The sequence below is a fragment of the Corvus brachyrhynchos genome, unplaced genomic scaffold (genome assembly GCF_000691975.1).
Source record: "Corvus brachyrhynchos isolate BGI_N302 unplaced genomic scaffold, ASM69197v1 scaffold61, whole genome shotgun sequence".
In the NCBI taxonomy this organism is placed as follows: domain Eukaryota; kingdom Metazoa; phylum Chordata; class Aves; order Passeriformes; family Corvidae; genus Corvus; species Corvus brachyrhynchos.
This window is the reverse complement of record NW_008236478.1, coordinates 6,065,501-6,085,843: the sequence shown is the minus strand read 5'-3', so window position 1 is coordinate 6,085,843 and position 20,343 is coordinate 6,065,501. Positions and strand designations below refer to the sequence as shown.

General features: G+C 37.2%; 2 long non-coding RNA genes across 2 annotated transcripts; one reads left to right on the top strand and one right to left on the bottom strand.

The window, feature by feature from the left end:
* Positions 1–2,719: 2,719 nt before the first annotated feature.
* On the bottom strand, positions 2,720–7,047 carry LOC108444646. Its single transcript, XR_001859276.1, has 2 exons — positions 6,841–7,047; positions 2,720–3,268 (listed from the first exon to the last, which is right to left on the bottom strand). It is a non-coding gene; the product is annotated as an uncharacterized LOC108444646 (long non-coding RNA).
* On the top strand, positions 5,734–16,392 carry LOC108444645. Its single transcript, XR_001859275.1, has 4 exons — positions 5,734–6,041; positions 11,395–11,536; positions 14,851–14,923; positions 16,207–16,392. It is a non-coding gene; the product is annotated as an uncharacterized LOC108444645 (long non-coding RNA).
* Positions 16,393–20,343: the final 3,951 nt, after the last annotated feature.

Below are 20,343 nucleotides of genomic sequence, written 5' to 3'. Positions count from 1 at the left end.
TCTCAGCAATCTCACTAACAAGAAGCAGACAATGTTTCTTCTACATCCTTTGAAGTATCAGTATTGCCTTTAGAAATATAACAGAGAGACAAATTCAAACAGCGGCCTTGGCAAAATATGAAAACTTCATTTAGCATGAGTACCAGTTACTGATATCAAAGAAGCTGGGAAAAAAATTAGTCAGGAGACAGAATTATCTGCTTACTGTGCCAGAGGGAGTAACAGCAAAATTAACCTTGAAAACTGTTTGGAGAGCATTCTTGTGAAAACAGCATGACACAATGTTGAAGTTATGGACATGAAGAGGTCAACCATTCTTAACTGATTGTGGGCAGTTACATTTTACTTACTGTGCTTCTGAAACAATGTTCCAGCAGTCCTGTCTGTTCTAAAATTTCTGAGTACAAATACAGTTTGCTCATATTTTCTGTAGTCTGATAGAAAGATTTGTTCAATTACTATATTGTTCACCCATGTTCTAAAAGCAAAGTTCCATTCAGGTATTTAATTTGAGCGTGACAAAAATACAGCATCCTGATCTTAATCAGGCTTAAAATTCTTGCCTCAGGCTCAGTTTCAGATAGTCAGCAAAATAAATAATTAAGTGGAGTAAGAATAAAATTCATACTTTTTCCATATATTTGAAGAATTTTTTTCTACTTGTAGCTGAAACCTGCTGCAAAACTGTCAAACACACTTTCCGTTTATGATGATTAGAATTTATATTTCAGGACATGAGATTTTGTTAATATTATATTTAGTTCATTAGGGCATACTAACTTGGACATATTTGCTGTAGACTCCTTGCTAATATTTGGTGGTTATGATAAACAGTCTTCTAGCCTGCTTTTTAAGAACACTATTTTTTTTAATGTCTGTTCTTTCAGAAAGAGAGTGCTCTAGGTTTTTGGTGCCAACATTATATGTTTTCAGATCTTAGTTTAAATATGGTTATGCAATAATTTATATATGCAGTATCATGGGATAATGGTTATACTAAAACTAATAATGATTATACTAAAACTAAAACAGGCCAGGAAGCATTGCATTTCTGCTTTCAAAACAGAGAATTTTAGCAAGTACTAGCTAAATTGCATCCCAGAATTTCCTCAGTCATCAGTGACAACCTCTCTTCCCACATCTGTGGAGTTGATGGACAGCAGGATGGGGACTGTGGGAGAAAAGTATTCCCCACTGCAAGTAAAGATCAAGGTCTTGATCACCTGAAGAATGAGATGCATCCTGGAGTCCTGAGGGAATCAGTTGGTGTAGTTGTCCATCCCCTTTCCATGCTATTTGAAAGGTCATGGCAGTCAAGTGAAATCCCAGGTGACTGGAAAAGGGGAAACATTGTACTCATATTTAAAAAGGGTAGAAAAGAAGATCCTGGGACCTATTTCTGTGTTAGCATCACCTCTGTGCCTGGGAAGATCATGGAACAGATCCTCCTAGAAGCTCTGCTAAGGCACATAGAGGACAGGGAGCTGATCTGGGACAGCCAGCACAGCTTCACCAAGGACAACTCCTGCCTGACCAGCCCAGGGGCATTCCATGATGGAGAGATACATCAGTGGGCAAAGGAAGGGCTTTGTCTGGATTTCTGTAAAGCCTTTGACACAGTCTCCCACAACATCCTTCTCTCTAAACTGGAGAGATATGGATTTGATTGTTGGACTGTTCAGTGGATGATGAATTGGCTGGACAGTCACATCCAGAGCGTTGTGGTCAGTCTCAGCCTGCCAGTGGACATCAGTGACAAATGGTGTTCCTCTGGGGTCTGTACTGGGACCAGTGCTATTTAATATCTTCATTAACAACATAGATGAAGGGATCAAGTGCACCCCCAGCAAATTTGCAGCAGACACCAAGCTGAGTGGTGAGGTTGACACTCCTGAAGCATGGGAGGACATCCAGAGGGATCTGAACAAGCTTGAGAAGTGGGCTATGGGAATCTCATGGGGTTTAGTAAGACCAGCTGCAAGGTGCTACACCTGTGTTGGAACAACCCCCTGTATCAATCCAGGCTGGGGGATGAGCAGAATGAGAGCAGCCCTGCCTAGAAGGACTTGGGGGTGCTGGTGGGTGAGAGGCTGAACATGACCCAGCAATGAGCACTGGCAGCCCAGAAAGCCAAATGTGTCCTGGGCTGCATCCAAAGCACCATGGGCAGCAGGTGAGGGAGATTCTGTCCCTCTGCTCTGGTGAGACTCCACCTGCAGTGCTGCATCCAGCTCTGGGGTCCTTAGCACAGGAACGACCTTTTGGATCAAGTCCAGAGGAGGCCACAAAGATTATGAGAGGAATATCTCTCTGGAACAGCTCTCCTGTGAGGAATGACTGAGAAAATTGGAATTGTTCAGCCTGGAGAAGGGAAGGCTCCAGAGAAATCTTGCAGTCTTTTAGTACTTGAAGTGGTGCCCACAAGAAAGATGGGGACAAACTTCTTAGCAGGACCTGTTGTGACAGGACAAGGGGTGGTGGTTTTAAACTGAAGGGGTGTCATTTTAGACGAGATATAAGAAATAAGTATTTAACAATGAAGATGTAAAAACACTGGCCCAGGTTGCTCAGACAGGTGGCAGATGGCCCTGCTCCCTTGCAAGCTCCTTTCCAGTTCAAACTGTTCTATGATTCTATGATTTAAATAGCCTTTACTAGGAAAGAGTCATAGTAAAGAGTGTGCAAGTAGAAAGAGAAAAAAGGGCAGCACAAAGCAAAGTGGAAATGTCTGGGTCTCATATTTAACCAGGGCAGTATTAGATAAACTAGAAGGTACTTCATGTTGTCATGAAGGGGATTGAGATGTGAAGTTAAAGAAGGGGAATTGTTATTAATAACTGCATGAGAATAAATGCATTTTATACAGATGCTTTGAGACATATATTCTGTCCCTTTTTATCAGCATGACCCCTACAGTGGCATGAGGTCAGATGGAAATGGATGGGCATCAGGAAAAGGTTATGGCTCTCTTGAAGGAAAACATATATATTTCTAGTAGATCTAAAGAGGTCAAGATTTTGCTACAGTCCTCCAAATTCTGATTTTACTGTACTTCATGCACCTGAACCCAGGGCTCTCCTGACCCTTCTGTAGCTATGCACACAGACAAGTTTCAGTTTTGCTTTGAGTGACTCCCCTAAGTACTACTGGCTAATGGCTCATGTGTCCCAAAAGATTCATCCAGTGCAGGATTGCACAATGGTCGATTCTTCTGTCAGAAGATGGATTGTGACAGACTTCTACATCTTTGTAGCAGAATCGTGAGCTCCTAAAAGAAAGAAAACAAGTAATCTATTTCAGATTATGAACTAATGTAATGCATGTCTAGCAATATCTCTAGCTGAGACTATGTCAAAGCAGCCTCTGTACCATCTGCAGCAACTTTGTTTTGAGAGAGACTGATAAACAACAAAAAGAAAAATATTTTCCTTTTGTGCAGTAAGCATTCACTCTTTAAAAGTGGTTTCAAATCTTAACTCTTTATGCCAAGTTCTGAAGTACGTTGGGTGATGCGTGTCATAAACATCAGAAAAATATTGAATATTATTTTGGCTAGTGAAAATAAGACAGAGTAACTATTAAAATGGTTTATGGAGGGTTTAAAGGCCTTTCAATATTTTATATTTCCCCCCTTCTTTTTTTAATTTACGTGTATGTTTTCACCAAACTTTGAAAATAGTTTTTTCACAGAAAATTAAATTCTCTTTTTAGTGTGGGTGTGTGTGTAGATATATATATATTTTCAAATATTCCAATAAAATCAAGAATTTGAAGCTTGTCAGAATGTATATAAACCGGAACTTTGATAACCCTGACTTTTTCTTTGTGGTGAAAAGTTTTCCTTTTTTTCAGAAAGGATTTATTACATGGAAAGTAATTTCATTCACCTAGGGAATATCAAAAGCTATTTATTTTATGCCCTTCCTTCCCAGCAACTGTAAAACACTTATCAAATCGGGCTCTGAAATCAGGTGAAATGCAGGGCTACACAAAAATGACCAAAATTACTGTTAAAAAATTGCTCATTTAAATTGGAATATCAACATTTTTCATTTTCAAATCTATAGCCAGAAAATGCATCTTACCAGAAAATGTAGGGAGTAGATTTGTATCTTCTTGTTCAAATGAATTTTCTGTGCAGATGTTAAGCCTTAGAAAAAATCCCTCTTGGGATTAATTCGCTTTTCTCCCTCAGTTAAGATCTGGCTTAATAACAGATTCCTCTCCCCTCTTATGAATACAGTACAAAGTGTTCTGAAACTTATAAAGTATGATTTTTGAAGCAAAATATTGTAAATGAGAAGGAATTCATGGAACTCGAGGCAACAAGAAGCTTTGGAAGGTTTCATAGCAGGTGATCACTTAGCAGGCTCTTACGTTTTACCTCGTTACCTCTGCTGTTGATCCTACTAATTTTGTTTTACTGTAGTTTTTCTTTCAAAAGATTACCTCATTTTGATTTAAAAGTCAAAAGATGGGACCCTTATTTTTCTTGGTAATCCCTGGCCCCTCTCCTCCACTGTGATTAATCACCCTGCATTTCTTCTTCTACTTCTGGTGTTGGTTGTTAGGTTGCTCCTTAGGAATGAGATAATTCTCTGTTATCTAGTATTTTCTCCCCATAAAGATGCTTTGTATCACTCTGTGAGACCGAAGCCCAAACAGCTCCTCTGCAGCTGAGTTACAGCAAAACCATGTGAAACCCTGTTGATCTCTGGTAGCTGCAAAGTTGAAATGCAAACCACTAACAGTATTTACTTTCAAACTTTTCAGTATAAGACTTGTTTTTTCCTTTCACAGTCGATTGCTTTTCATTGAAAACACAAGGATTTCAGTATTTTATCCTATTTCAATAATCAGAAGTTCAATTGTCTACTTCTGACATTGTCCATGCAATGTATTTTTTAATAGAAATGAAATTATGAATTCAGAAATGATGAAGGTATTAATTCTGAATATTAATTTCTTTTAACTACTGCCCAGGAGGGTAAAATGGACACTTATGGAAGGTGATAATGTATAGCTCTTTCTAAGCAGTTATTTAGATAGGAAATTAAATATAGATAGAATATTCTCAAAGTGCTTTGATCTTGATTTTAATTTGGGCCTTAGCCTTGTTTCCAGTGTTGAGAAGGAGTGTTTGTGTGTAACTAATTACAAAGGTAGTGATTTCATCATTCAAGTGAGTGTTCTAAGATTTCAATCCAGCCAGTTCATTTTATATTTTTTTCAGATTCAGTTTGCCAGGTGACCTTGCTCAGAGAAATAATTGCAACCTGCTGTTTTCAGCCTTGTTTCATTTAAATGTACAGCCACCTGAATTTTAAGAGAAAACTGCCTTTATGGATGTTAGCTGAAGTACCAGCTGTTCAGAATTTCTCAATGTCTTAGTTCACCTCTCATGAAGAAGTAGTAGATCAGAGAAAAAAAAAAAAAGTAGGCAAGAAAAAATGCCTGGGTTTTGGGTGATTTTGCTCTGAGGAATATAGGCAGAGAAGTGATCAGTATTTCAAAGAGCATTTATAGGGGGTGCTCCTCTTGTATCCCTTATGGCCACTGTAAGAGAGGAGGAGGCTGCTCTGCTGAATATTTATCCACTGTTTAATTTATTTCACTTTTGCTTTTGCCAGAAGTCAGACTTCAGAATCTTTTTTACACCAAAATTCTTCACAGTCCTTTAGTGGTTTTTGCTGCCCAGTAGTGTCTGACCGTACAAAGGAAATAGAGCACTCATCCTGTTCCAGGACAGGTTTGCATTAACATTGGAGCAGGCTGCACAGAGAACTTGAACAGTCTGTCCTTGGACTTTTTTCAATAACTAAAGGGATAAAACTCCAGGTAATTTTATTTAAGCTCAAAGCTGACCCTGCTTTGAGCAGAAAGACCTGGTTACATCTGTTCCACTGGAAGCTGCATTTTCTGGATCCGGCCGTAACACTGAGCTGTAGCTGGAGGAGTAAAAGGGCCCGTCTCAAGATTGCTCCACCACAGTGATCCCAGCCGAGTTAGCCAAATCCTTTTCAACAGTGCAGTGAGAACTGGTAAGTGTTTGGAGGAGAGTGAGTTATGGACTGACCCAGAGATGGTCACTGCAGAGCTGATGTGTTTGGCCTGGTTCAATATCCGACTGCTGCATGTCCTCAGCTTTGTCAAACTGCAGCTCTAATGTTGCAAGTTCAAAACTTTCTCCTAAGTATAAAATTTAATAAAATGGAAAAAAGAAAACATGACTGTTCCTGTCTTTTAATTTTGAGCATTTTACTTCCAAACTGGAACATAACTCACAACATTTAATCCCTTTTCCTTCTGCAATTGCTATGTAGGTGTTTGCTTAAAAAAATCATATTTATAGTAACCAGAAAAAAATTTCCATATACCTTGTGTTACTGCTTTTTCAATATATGAAGATACATAGCCCACTGTCATAAGGCAAAATATTTACTGTTTTTAATTCATTTTTATGAGATATTATAAAGACTATGATTATAGTGGGTATGTTATTGATGAATTTTATAATTTCATATGCTGTTATTTTATAATTTCTGGCCTATTGTCTTTATAGGGGCATAGTTATAATAGATATGCCTTTATTACAGCAAATAATGAATCAGTTTAATGAGATTATACTATTTTTAGACTTGACATTTAGCTCAGTCTTGGTTTTTCAATTAATCACAATACGGTAATCTTTTTCAGCTAAGTTTCTTCAATTATCATTACAATGAAATAATTTTACATACTGCTGATACCTACTATTGAAACTTTCAAGCTGTTGGCCTCAGATAATTTCCCGGTTGCAGGAAAGGTTAGGAATAGGGTGGGCTAATATTCCCCACTTACCTTCTAGTTGTCCTTCTGACAAATGATGGCCCAATTCTATCTTCTAGCTGCTCTGTTCTGCTATTCTGCCCATAAATGAAGAAAGAAATAGAATGAAAAGTGAGAATACTGAGAGGAAAACAGGTTTTTCTGATTCTGAGGGAGGCTGCAATTTAGTGTCAAGCTAAACCAGTATGATTGACTAGCCTGGCTTCTTGAAGTGCCTTGGTCAAGCATCTCTGCCACTTCACTAGGTCAGGTTCAGCATGGCTTGTTTGACTTTTTTTTTTAGAGCAATGTAACCCAGTAAAGTATGTCAGTGACAATGGAAAAAATAATGTCTTTTATTCGTGACAGTACCCGGGTTGGAGAAGCACCAGAACTGAGACATAGCAGGGTGCAACACTGTATTGATGACATGGAGATGGAGGATTTGGAAGCACAGTTTGAAGATAAAGTTGCACTGTGGAGTGATGAGATGTAAAGGCTCATTCTTGTGAGAATGGGTTAATCACTCCTCAGCTGGGCCCAGCTGCATGATCTCACCTTCTCCCTCACACCAGCTCCAGCACTCCACTGGATAAATTGTTTCAAGTATTTAAATCATAGACAAACTATTCACTTTTCTTTCTTTGTTAGGCTAATTTTCTTCTCTTTCAACAACTTGAATTGACTCAACTCAGGGCATGATGTGTGGGAGAGCCAGAACGGGAAAGAAGGAGAAAGGGCAGTATTTATAGTCTGAAGGAGGAGGAAGGAGGAAGATCTCCCCCTTTTGGTCATGATGAATTTGTAGATTCTTTTCAAGGCCTAATGTCAAACCATCCCATGCTGCTATTTTTTGCAACAGCCTTACAGTTGTTTTCAGAAAAGAAGAATTGTTATTTATTATCTTTATTTCATTTCAAAGTTAAATACTGAGTGTCTGTATTTCCTGGGCTAGTTCTGGGTAACACCCTGATTTAGAAGCAGCTCTTTGATCCATTTCACCGGCTCTGGCAAGTTACAGAATTTTCTGTATGAGCATGGTTTCTGCTTTCCATCCCAACTTGCATTTCTGACAATGGCAGATGACTTCTTAAAAAGATAACTTGGAATGCATACTTTTCCATCACTTGAAGTCATCTCTTGCACTGGATACGTTATGACTCATAAAATAGTGTAAGTTAGAATTGTTAGTAGTCCATCAGCTTAATTAATTTGACGATGATCCCTGAATGCAAGAAGTCATAAATTTTCTAAACAGTATAATCTGTGTATTTAATTGATGATGCTAAGACACATCTGATTACAGAAGAAGCATTTTCTTTCAGTTTACTAAAGTGGCTAGAAATATGTGTTTTGAATATCTGACTGTAATATGGCAGAGTGTATATTTATTAATAGTATCTAAATCTGAAGAGATTCCAGGAAGAATGAAAATCCACTGTACAGAATACATTATCTTGCATTTTCTCCTTTATAATTTGCCTGTTTGTATTGTTACAGTGAGATTTATCCAGGTATCAAAAGCTGAAAATCTAAGAATTAAGCTTTCTGGGATTTTGGAAATGATTTTAATTAAGTTGTCTAGAACTGAGGTTGCTGTAACATGTGACAATAGGATTACCTTTGTGCTAGATTATCAGTTTTATTTTGTACAGAGAGTTAAGTCTGAAATCAGACTTAAACATACATATTTGTTTCAACACTGAGAATTGAAAAATACAGGAAGACATCTGGTATTTGGAAATATTAAAACAAAATATTCACCTGCTCACTCTGATGATGATAGACAAAGTGTTTTTTATACAATTTTCTGCTAGAATAAAGGACTCAAGGATTACTTAATTTAAAGAATGTCAACATTCTTTAGAGTGTCAAATCTAGGGAAGATACCAAGGAAAGACATCTAAAGGAGTATAAAACATGCCCTAGAGGCCTGTGGAAGTACTTGGAGGAACATCAAGCTGAGAAGAAGAAGATAGAAGAGCTCACTGTGACTAAATCCTCAGTGGTCTGTCTGTGAGCCAGACACCTCTGGCAAGCTTGGAAAGTCTGAACTGTCCCAGGGTAGAATTGTGCGGGAAGACTTTCTATGTGCAGTTCAATTAACAATCAAAACCAAATCTGAATGTGGCTGATGTGATAATATCAAGCATCAGATTTTGTTGTTAGTATCTTTTTCTTCTATGTGTAACTTGATTTAAACTCAGAAACACTATTAATTGGCTGACCATGCAGGTAAGTGAGATAATCTGACTAAAAAAAAAAAAAAAATTAAATGCACATAGCTACAGAAAATCACTAGGTAAAACCAGATGGTAAAAACCCCCATCTTTTCATAGAACTTAAGCTGCCAATTTGAGCTCCAGTGAATTCTTTAGAAAGATTAACCTCGATTTAAAGACCTCAAATCACAGACAAATAATAAGTGTTTAAAATAGGCAATTTACCTTCGTGATTAAGATTGTGTGCCTTATTTGCATTTGATCTTCAGCCTCTGGTACTATCCGAGGAGTCAGCTAGGTAGGCAGGAGATTTGGGAAGTGATTACTTTTCAAATAAGATAGGACACTTTCTGGTTTTTGAAAAGAGGGAGAGATTAGCTCTCTTTACTTGATCTGAATTATTTTCAAAACTTATGTTGATATAAATAATTATGAATCATTTATTAACAACTACAATTACAGCAGTAATAAATTATATGGCCATTTCTAGGGAAATTTGCCAGAAGAGAAGCTGAATACATTATAAACTCCTATGGCTCTGAAAAGTTTTCTGCTTGGGCAAGTATCTGGGTCTTCAAGTACATTCTTATAAAGAAGGCAGAAAAAACATCAGCCTTCAAAACTGAATATGTATAAAATTGCATGCCAGCATGGGCCATTACATAACTAAGTAAATGAAGCATAGATTTTTAGAATATATCCTGCACATTTCCAAATATTTTTGATGCAATATAATTTCTAAATGGAAAGTTTTGAATATTGTAAATTATATCACTAGATGGCAGTAATAGCCAAGTGAAATGAAACAACTATGTAAAGAATCTCAGGGTTTTGTTTTGAATTCAATTTCTTAATATCAACTCAAGATATAAATGCTTAGCATAGTCCTGCGTCCAAACCCAGGCCAGACATAAGTTATTATAATTTGTAGATCTGTTAACAGGATACAAGATACTACGAAAAACCATTTTCAATACTTTCTAGAGCTTTGGGGGTCCTAATAGAGTCTTCAAACTGTTCTATTTTGTTGGTGGTTAAGAAACTACAACAATAAAAATATCCAGGTACCCAATGGCCAGAGTGGCTGTTTCTGAGGCATTAGCACTCAGAGCCTAAAAGACAGAAAATTAACAAGTGAATATAAATTGTTATAAGCAGGAGGTAGATGGAGTTCCAGAATCTTACTGGGAGATATGCATATCAAAACATCTAAAACAGTGTCCATTTGTAGGCTTTTGAAATTATTTTAGCTGTTCTCAGACAGCCAAGAAGACACTGAATCTAAACCAACCTCCTGATTTGGAACGAATTTTGAGCCTACAGGCTGGAGAGTTTATAAAGCAAATGCTTCATTTCTAGTCTCCCATAGAACAGATCCTCTGTGTGCTTGGTCACACACAACATCTCAGTTTTTGTAATATTCACAATGAATCAGCACTGACACAGCACCCTTTCTTCCCAGGTTCTATGCACACTATCTCTGTGTGTGAGAGATGAAATAATATTACCACTATCCTTTTCATATGTACTTTAATAGCAGTGAAGATTAGATAAGACATAGCTTTGGCCTTTCTTGCTTGTATCTGAATAGCGCATTCTTCCACAAGCAGCAGCTTGGAAGGAACCAATGAGCCTGAGTATAGATGGTAAGATCAGCCCTTGGATTTCGGAGACCAGCTGTTTTACTGCCTCCAGTGACTGCCCCAGGAGCAGATAAGCAAGAGCTCTTAGAGCAGCCTAGAAGGACAGGGCTGAGACTCAGTCCCAAGTAAACCTGGAGCCAACAAAAACAAATTCTGGGCTTCCCCCTGGGTTTTTTGTTAACAGCATACAGAGCTGAGAGATATTTTTTTTTCCTTCTCCTCCACACCCCCTTAAAAAAGTCAGATATATACACACTAGCTGGTTCTGCAGGAAAGTGTCATACTGACATTAAACTATATTTCAGATTGTTCTACTATTTCTCTTCATTTGAATAAATGTGGTGGGAGGATGCAATTACTGTTTATAATTACATTCATCAGTTTAATTGTTCTCATTCTCAGAATTTTGTAATCAAACCAAGATAGGTCTTTTGTATTTAGTGTCCATATTTAAAGATAATTATAGACATTAAAGTCAAAGAGCATATGCTTCCTGGCATATAGAAGATTCAGTTTATTTAGACCATCTGACTAGCTGTCTTATTCAAATATTGCTATCTTTATTACTCAAAAGGCAGTTTAATTGGATTTTGCTCCAAAGCATATTGTACATTAATGTTATAGTATACAAAGTTTTTCTGCTTATTGTAGGATATTTGGAATGTTAGGCTAATGTTTTAAAATACTCGTATTGTTAGATCTCTCTTTATGTACATTCCCAGATCCAAGATGAGCTTCTTGAGGAGAGCTGAACTCAACCAAGGGGCCTGCTTTCATAATGACCTTAACAAAACTGAAAATGCAGCACAATAAACTATTGTTGAGTGGACTTTTAATAGCAGGAAGGCATTCTGCCAAGTTGAGGTAAGAAGGCTCTACACAGATATTTCTCCCCTCCCTCTACAAAACCCAGTATGTAATTACCAGCCCTGAATCTAGCAGCAGCAAGTCAAATTTCAGTTTCAAACTGCAACTTGATCAGACTTTCAGTGTCAAAATTACAGCTGTGACAGCCCAGGAAGATTTGCCAGCTCAGCAAACTCCTGGTTTGTTTGCTTGAAATAGGGTCTTTGCTACTCCTTTTGCTGTCATTATGCTGAACTTAATTAAACAGTGGAAAAATAAAACAAGTTTAGGTTATCTTGAGGTCCCGATAAATTAAAACAGCAAGAGATAAGCGAGAATAAAAAAGAGACAAGAGAGAGAGGATTGTTTGCTTTTGATATTTAAAATGTATAAATAAAACCCTTTTTACACAAGAAGCTGGATGTTTGAGCCCCAGAACCTGAACTGCAATTATGTTTTGTTTTGACATTGCAATTCACTTTGAAGAAAGGATAATTTTGTCCACATTTAAGTATTACAAATTTAAAATAATATAAACTTGCCGTGCATCTGTTACCATAGGCCCTTAATTTAACTTTTACCATGACCTTTGTTGTAAATTTTGAGGTTTTTACTTAAAGATGAACAGACTGTTTAATGTCTACCCTAATTTGAGTTATATATTGCACTATCTGATGCTTTCCTGTAACAAGAATATGAAGAGTTTAGCAGTATTTATTCAATTGTTGAATTCTCCACTCATAGAACTCATACTGCAAACAATAATTACTAAGATGAAGCCAGTTTTGCATTACCTCTTATGTGGAAGCTATTAGTCTGGATGTGTGTTAGTTCCAGAGAAGCTGTTGAAGAGATTATGTAATGGCATATTTTCATGAATATTTTCACCATATTTTCACCATCAACTCTGCATGAGTGATCCTAGTCCCTGACCTTTTCCTATGATTAATTTGGAGCCACCTGAAATGGACAGTGTATGCACTCTCAGTGTATTTTGTCCAGAGAGGAAGAAGTATCTTTTGCAATAACTTTTGTTATCTTTATGCTAGAGGCTACTTATATACCTTATTAATTAGAAAAACTGAAAGGTGTTATTTTTCTCTAAGCACTGACTCTTTAAACTAAAGTAATGGGCAAAACCAGTATCTAGAATATAGTCAAAATAAGTGTTGAGACTTTACTCTTTACAGTCATTGATTACAGAGGGGGTTTTTTTTGCATTACTCAAAGATCAAAAATCTCGAAGGAATGAGCTTCAGGGTTCAAAAGACATGGACTGTTTAAGATTGGCTGCATGCTGAACTTTAGAGCTATTTCCTCCAGAGGAGTTTTCTGGATAGAGTCTTATAAAAGACATACTAAAAATACAAATAAAGAGAAATGGCCATTCAAAATACGTTTCATTTGCTGTAAATTTAGACTGTATAGTATTTCTGGCTTGGTCCTGTCACAGGCTGTGCATTTTGTGACAAATTATGGGGAAGTAGCAGAGAGTCTAAAATGTCCCCGTCCATTGTCACTTAGCTGCAACAATTCACAGGCACACTTACAAACATAACCAAGAAATTAATTGTTGTAATCTTTGCATTTAAATTCCCTTTTTCTCCTCAGTCATTTCTGGTACGTGTTCAATCAATTCTTGCTTATATTTTGGTCCAAACCAGAAAAGTCAGCCTAGAAGACTGATCTCCCCACTTTCACATAAATCCAGCTGTTGCTGGCAAGTGTTGACACAGCACAAGGCAGTGCCATGAACTTGCTCAGATCTCAGAAGCAGAAGAGCTTTGGAAGATCAGTGCTCTTAGTTTGGCTGCTTTGCTGACAAAGCAGGGTAAGTTGCTCAAGGCAGAACAATGCAGTAACTCATCACTATCACATTTGGCACCTGATTTAGCACAGGTATATCAGGACAATCTTGCATTCTTCCACATAAGATGATTCTCCTGATGTGGAAACAACTGACATTTTGCAGGTTATTGTGCCATGAATGAGTGAAATCCTGGCAACAAAGAAACCAATACCAAAAATCCTGGAGCTAATTTCTATCAGGGTGTTGCCACTAGATGCCAATATCATTTTGTTAGTGAGAAAGAACAAAGTGATGTTGAGTGGACGCCTTTTGAACTAGAGATAGCATCAAAGGCAGGGGAGCACAAAGGAGATTAATGCTTGGGTGTTACAGTCCTGGAAACTTCTGTGTTTCTGCATTGAAACTTCTGAGTTTAGGCACGCAAATTAGGTGCTTCATACAATAACTCCTGTTAGTGTGGACACTGAAAATTAATTTTAAGTCTGTTTAACTTTTCCCTGGCCTGATAGTTACACACACCAGCTATTTGTTATCTATTCTGTTTCTTTACACTGTCTTCTAGACTATGTAAAATGTTCTTTCCCTTTGTGGAAAGACCTTCACTTTTTTCTGAGGCTGAAATGTTTTTAAATCAATCTTGCTGAAGGTCAGCCTCTTAGCTCTGGTTCAGCCTCCTACAGGCTCTTCCTTCCAGCTTTTAAGTTTGCTGTCAAGTCCTTTATCACGCTGTTACCTTGGAATCTGCCTGCTGGGGATTGTACTGTTCCTGCAGCAAATTTGCATGACAAATCTTTTTCCCAGGGACTTTATAATTTCTTTTGGTTCTTTAAGTAAGGCAAAAAATATTGAGAAGCCTTGTGCCAATTTAATCTTCCCACGAGAAATCTTCCTTATTCCCTTCAAATACTGGTGACTCCTGCAACTCAAACCTCTTTTTGATGTTATCTTCATTTATTGGTGGTGTAGCTCATTTTCCTGGCCCAGATTGCAGAAAGAAGCCATTACACACTTGATGCCAAATTTTTGCATTGTCTATCACCTCACTGAGGAAATTAGGATGAACAGAACAGAAGCCGTGGGAAAAATAAAGAAAGTTGAAACTTGCAAGTGGGAGAGGGTATGAGTTCGGCCTGAGCTGAGCCTGAGCAAGGGGGAAGAAAGATATTTCCATAAGTGTTTGTTTAATTACCTATGTTTCCTTTTCCCCAATACTTGAATCAGTCATTGTAAGTTTGTATTAATTGGCAATGAATTAAATTAAGTTAAAATAAATTCCCTGATTGTTAAGACTTGTTTGCCTGTGACAATATTTAATTTCTTCACATCTTGGGTCAAATTCCACAAGGAAGTGTGGGCTCACAAGTTCTGCTATCCTTTGGTTTTGCTGCCTAGTTTGCCCAGGACGTCCCAATAGTACAGAGCTGGAGACAGCTGGGAACAGCTATTTCTGGATGCTCATCTGTGAATAACTCCTCTCTCATTTACATCCTCGGGCTAACTCAAACCTCTGTTCTCTTGCCAGGTTACAGAACTTCAAATAACTTTGTGTGTACTTAGTTGTACTCTAGGAATTGTCTCAGATGACCTTCCATTCTGTAAGTGCATTATGAAATTCTAATCACCAGAAAATAATTTTCTGCCTTGAATCCTAATTCTCCACTGGTTTGCACCTCAGGTATTAATTTGCACATATGCAGAGTGAAATTAGGTGTTAAATGAAACCAGACCAGTTTGGTAACAGATTGCATACCTTCTGAACAGATGTAAATTATTGTGATGAAATTTAAAGAAGTAGGAAATTGAACCCTTTGTGGCAAAATAAAGTGATTTTGTCTGATTGTTTTCACATGATGTGGAAATTATGAAACATTTTTTTACCTGTCTTCAATAAAACATCTATGTATACTATCAGATGAGAGCAGCCAGTAATTTAGGACCTGAAATTGTTGTCTTTCTTAAGATATTAACAACCAGCACAGTATTAGTTCTTCAAAGAAAATACTTGTATTTAAATAATGACAGTTCAGTACAAGCACCAAGGATTTTGTGAAAATAGCTTTTTTTTTTCTTTCTGAGATAATGACCATTGATTACTAAATGGGAGCAGTATTCTGTGGCTCCCAAAATTAATATTGACTGTGTTCTGATGAGTAAATTGCACTAAAAGCTAAATTTTATATGTACTGTTATTAATATAGTGTTTAATATTGCTTTAGAAATCGATAAAAGTGAAAAAAAAGCATTCCGAGAATCATGGACATATTGGTTGGAAAAGATCTTTGAGGGCTAACTACTCCAGCCTCCTGCTACCAGACTATTGTCAACACGAAATAGTCAGCAATGGCTTCTTAATGCAAAAAGAGGGCATATAAGAAGCAAGAATAGGTGTCAAAGGTGCTATAAAAGCATTGCTTAGGGATGACATCTCTAAAGCCAGGCTTAGCTGGAGCTAACACCAGGTAAGGACATAAGGAGAAGCCATAATTGATTCTACCAGTACAGTAGGAACAAAAGGAAACTGTAGCTGTGTTGATGGAAGGGTGCAGTCCTGCATTATGTTATTTCTAAAGCTTTCATTTGCCTGCAGTTGACTAAGCAACAGCATAAGCATTCTTTATGGCTAGATTTACAGTCCATGATTGCATTAATGAATCAAAGAGATCTACATTGTTTTATCTAATTGTTTTACAGTCAGCTTCTAATTTGCAGTATTGTGTTCTGTCTATGACAGTGGGACTGGAAATGGATTTATAGTTTTCCTTTTCCCTAGTCCTTTTTTGTGACTAATTATACTTCAGGTTATAATAGCACTCTACATCAGAGAGAAAAAAAAATTTGTTTTCTGTTATAAATGCTGCATGTTTTCTGTTGGTTCTAGGCTGTAGATCATGAAACTTCATCTGATTACAGCCAGCTTGGGACTATGTGCATTTCCATCAGGTAAGGATCCGACCCTGAAGAAAACAAACCTGAAACAAGCCTCAAGCTGCTAAGTGATAATGCATTAACAGATTTTTATTAGACTTTCAGATATTTTATCATTAAACAATTAAATCAAAACTAAGTAGTTCTACAAAGTACTCAGCATTCATTATGAATCTCTTATCTACTATTGTAGATACTTCCTCTTCCTTAAGAAGGAAGCTATGCAAACATCCTGTTTAGTACTCAGACCACATTGTCCTTCTCAGTGTTTTTTGTGACAAAAGAAGGTGAAGAGGCAAATTCTCTTGGAGTTTGGAAAGAAAGCCTTTCTCTTTGGCTTTATGCATGCTGCATTACAATTTCTTTGTTCCTTTGCCCGTGTACTTGGAAATACTTGAATTTTCCAGTGGTGGAAACATATTGGCAAGTATGTTGAATTATTGTTAAAACAGAACCCCAGTAGATATTTTTTTTAAACAGCTACAGTTTTCTATTGTGACATTGTTTCCATCGTTAGAGCTCAAGCCTGTGAGAAATGACTTTCGCAGTTTTTGTGTGCACATTTGCTGTCTCTCTGTCCTTGTGCTTGCTCGTGCTCTCTCTCTCTGACACACACACTATTATCCTTAATTTAGAGAAAAAAAGCCTGAAAGCTTTGAAAAAGAAGTTATGGAAACTGGAACATGTATAGGACAACAATAAGAACAGGCTTCTTAATTGATGATCAGGGGGCTGGAGCACCTCTCCTATGATGGCTGAGATGATTGGGGCTGTTCACCCTGGAAAACACAAGCACCGGGTTTTGCACACTCCACTGCCTAAAGGGGGTCTACAAGAAAGCTGGAGGGGGACTTTTGACAAGAGTGTGTAGTGATAGGACAAGGGGGAGCAGCTTCAAACTGAATAAAGTAGGTTTAGATTAGATATTAGGAAGAAATTCTTTGCTGTGAGGTTGGTGAGATGTTGTTACAGGTTTCCCAGAGAAGTTGTGGCTGCCCCATCCCTGGGACCATTCAAGGGCAGATTGGATGGGGCTCTGAGCAACCTGGTTCAGTGGAAGGTGTCCCTGGACATGGCAGGGGGGTTGGAACTAGACAGTCTTTAGGTTACTTCCAACCCAAACAAGTCTGGTTATATCTGTCCTTTATTAATAGATAAGATGTCCTGTCTATCTTTTAGGTTTTGTGATGTGATTATTGAATGTTTATGGTTATTTATCAAATAACTTGGAATAATGTGCATAAAGTGCTCTAGATGAGTGTCCCATGTTTCCATTCTCTGACAATGTTCTACAGACAATGACTGAATTATCTAACTGGTTAGCACTTAATTCTGTATTCTTTATTTCAGTTTGTGACTGAAATACGAGCATAATTTCTTATCTGTGCATCATGGCAATCACAGTTCACTTCTAATTTATCCTAAAAATGGAAGGCCAAAACTATTTGGAACAAGGAAAATCGAAGATGTAATGAATAAATGTCCTTTTGGTCTTGCAGGGAGGAAAGAAAATTAATTGGTAGAGCTACCAAAGGTGGACATTACAAGGAAACACCACTAGAAAAAGCCATCTGAACTACTTCAGCTAAATATGCGGCTCATTATTTGTAAGACTAAGCTGCTAGCAATAGTTTAAAGTCTTCAAACTGATAATAGCCCAAATTTAACAGATGCTTGAACTTTCAGGGTGCTACTAAAGGAAAAACTTTAAAAATTCAAAGTTAAAGTATTAAAAATTTTAGGACCACAAGTGTATTTCTGTTAAAATTCATGAATTTTGCTGTGACTTTCAGTGAAAACAGAATCAAGCACTTTTGTTTCTTCTAGTGATTACTAAGTTGCTGGTACTATAACACTGGTTAAAGCAACCCTGATAATGCAACCCTTATGCTTATATTGTTCTAAAACTATTTTCAGTATGAATAAATGATTGGAGGAAAAAAATACACAGGTATTTAGAGGGCAAATACTTTTGAAAAAGTGTGTTATACCCAATACCACAAAATCATGGATTCAGTGCAGCAAGTTTTGTCTGTCACCTAAAAGAAGTTTGTTAGTTCCAGAGTCTGCCATGACTAAGAGCTGTCAGTTCTTATCAACTTCAGCTCTGAAACCCAAAGCTCAGAAAAGACAAGGTGACTGTCTTGTTAGAAAAGTCCCTGGGGGCATTTGGGTGAATCAGACTCTGAAGGGCAGCTTAGTTCTTCTAGATGAGTACTTGTTTCAGGCCTGCTTTTCTAGGGGTTAGCATAGATCTGCTTACTGTGGGCTTCATAGCAGATAAAAACATCCTTCCAAGAGTCAATCAGAGATTTTTAAATAAAAACATGACAGCATAACTTAGAGGAACTCTTGGCAGAACTTGGCAGCTTGGTGTCATTTGAGTATTTGAATGAAGATGTCAGTTGACGTGCAAGCAGAGCAGAAACTGCTGCCAAGACAAGGTTTGGACAAATCTTCTGTAGGTATATTCTGAAAGACATCTTCAGAGTGGGTGATCTTTTAAAGTGCATTTAGACTTGGTGAAAATGAAAGAACAAAAGGAATGTGGAAGACTCTTAGCCTACAATAAATTCATATAGGACATTGGGAGAGCAAGAGAAACAATGGAAACAGACACCTTAAAAATTGATATCTGTTCAGGGCAATAGTAGGGGGTTTGAGATTTGTTTTGTTTTGTGGTGGTTGTGGGCTTTTTTGTGTATGTTTTTTGTTTTTACTACCTCCTTGAGGAGACAGGGCTTACTTGGCAATGATGTCTCTCTTTGCTTCTCTCCATCTGGTCACTGCACACACAATAACTGTTGAAATGACAGCTATTTTCAAACAAATTTGAAATATACTTCAATTCCTATGAGATCTGTGGCACTTACATGCAGCAGATTTATTCAAAATAATGTTGCACTAAGTGAAAAGCAGGCAGAATACACCTGGTTCTTTGGAATAAGGGTGAGGTTCTTGAGGTGAGTAAAGCTTGGTAGGGGGAGCGAGTGATACAAATTCATCGGAAGGTTTCATTACTTCTGCTATTGAAAAATTAGTTTCTTTTTCTTTGGAGACTTTCTTAAATTCTGCGCAGCATCTGGGAAGGATACATGTAAACTTGTAAGATCACATCCATTATGTTGTAAAAAGATTGTCAAATACTTGGAAATATTTGATTTTTGGCAAACTCAATTTTGGATTATAATCCTTGCTGCCATGTTTGAAGAAGGACATGGACATTTCTTGAAATAAGTTTTGAGAAATACAAACTGTAGTGAACCATATTATTATTAAAGTCAAAAGGTGCTTGAAATTTTTATCCATTAACTAGTTCTAAACTGGTTATGATATTTTTATGGCCTTAATACAAGTTTGTAGAAGCCACAGATGTTTTTTGTCTAAAATACAGAATCACAGAGTAGCCTATGCAAGAAAGAACCTTGAAAGATCGTCTGGTCCAGCCTTTCACAGCAAAGGGAAGCATAGATGAGATTATTTCCAACCTGTCCCACCACATCTTGAAAACCTCCAGTGATGGAAGCTCTCCCATGTCTCTGGAGAGGTGGATCAGTGACTGATGGTTCTCACTGGCTTAAAATGTGAGACTAGTTTCAATTATTAATCATGTGTTTTACATACCAAGAAGATCTTTCAAGGATTAATTTCTTCCCTCTAGCTAAAGAATGATTGGCTAAGTCTAATTATTCCAGTTACTATAATGTTTAATAAATCTGTTAAATCCACAGAAGCCTGCATTTATGATTCCCTGAATTCAAAAGTATTATGTGAAAAGTTATTTATTTAATGAATTGGAAGGTTTATTATTTCTTTAAAAAGGTTTGAGGAAAGCACAGAGGATTTGAAATAAAAACATGTAAAATTTGAATTTAAAATAGAGGCAGTTGCTGGTAATACAATTATGTTTACACAATAGGAATAGCTTATTAAAGAGATGTCATAATGACTGTTTCCAGCAAGTGTAGAGTAATTAGCTTGAGTAGCCACTTGATGTCATCCTGGTGCAACAGAATTTGTCTAAAAACCATTTAAAAACCTTTGATTCAAAGAGAATTATTGTTTTGGTGAACAGTTTTCTTTTGGGGTA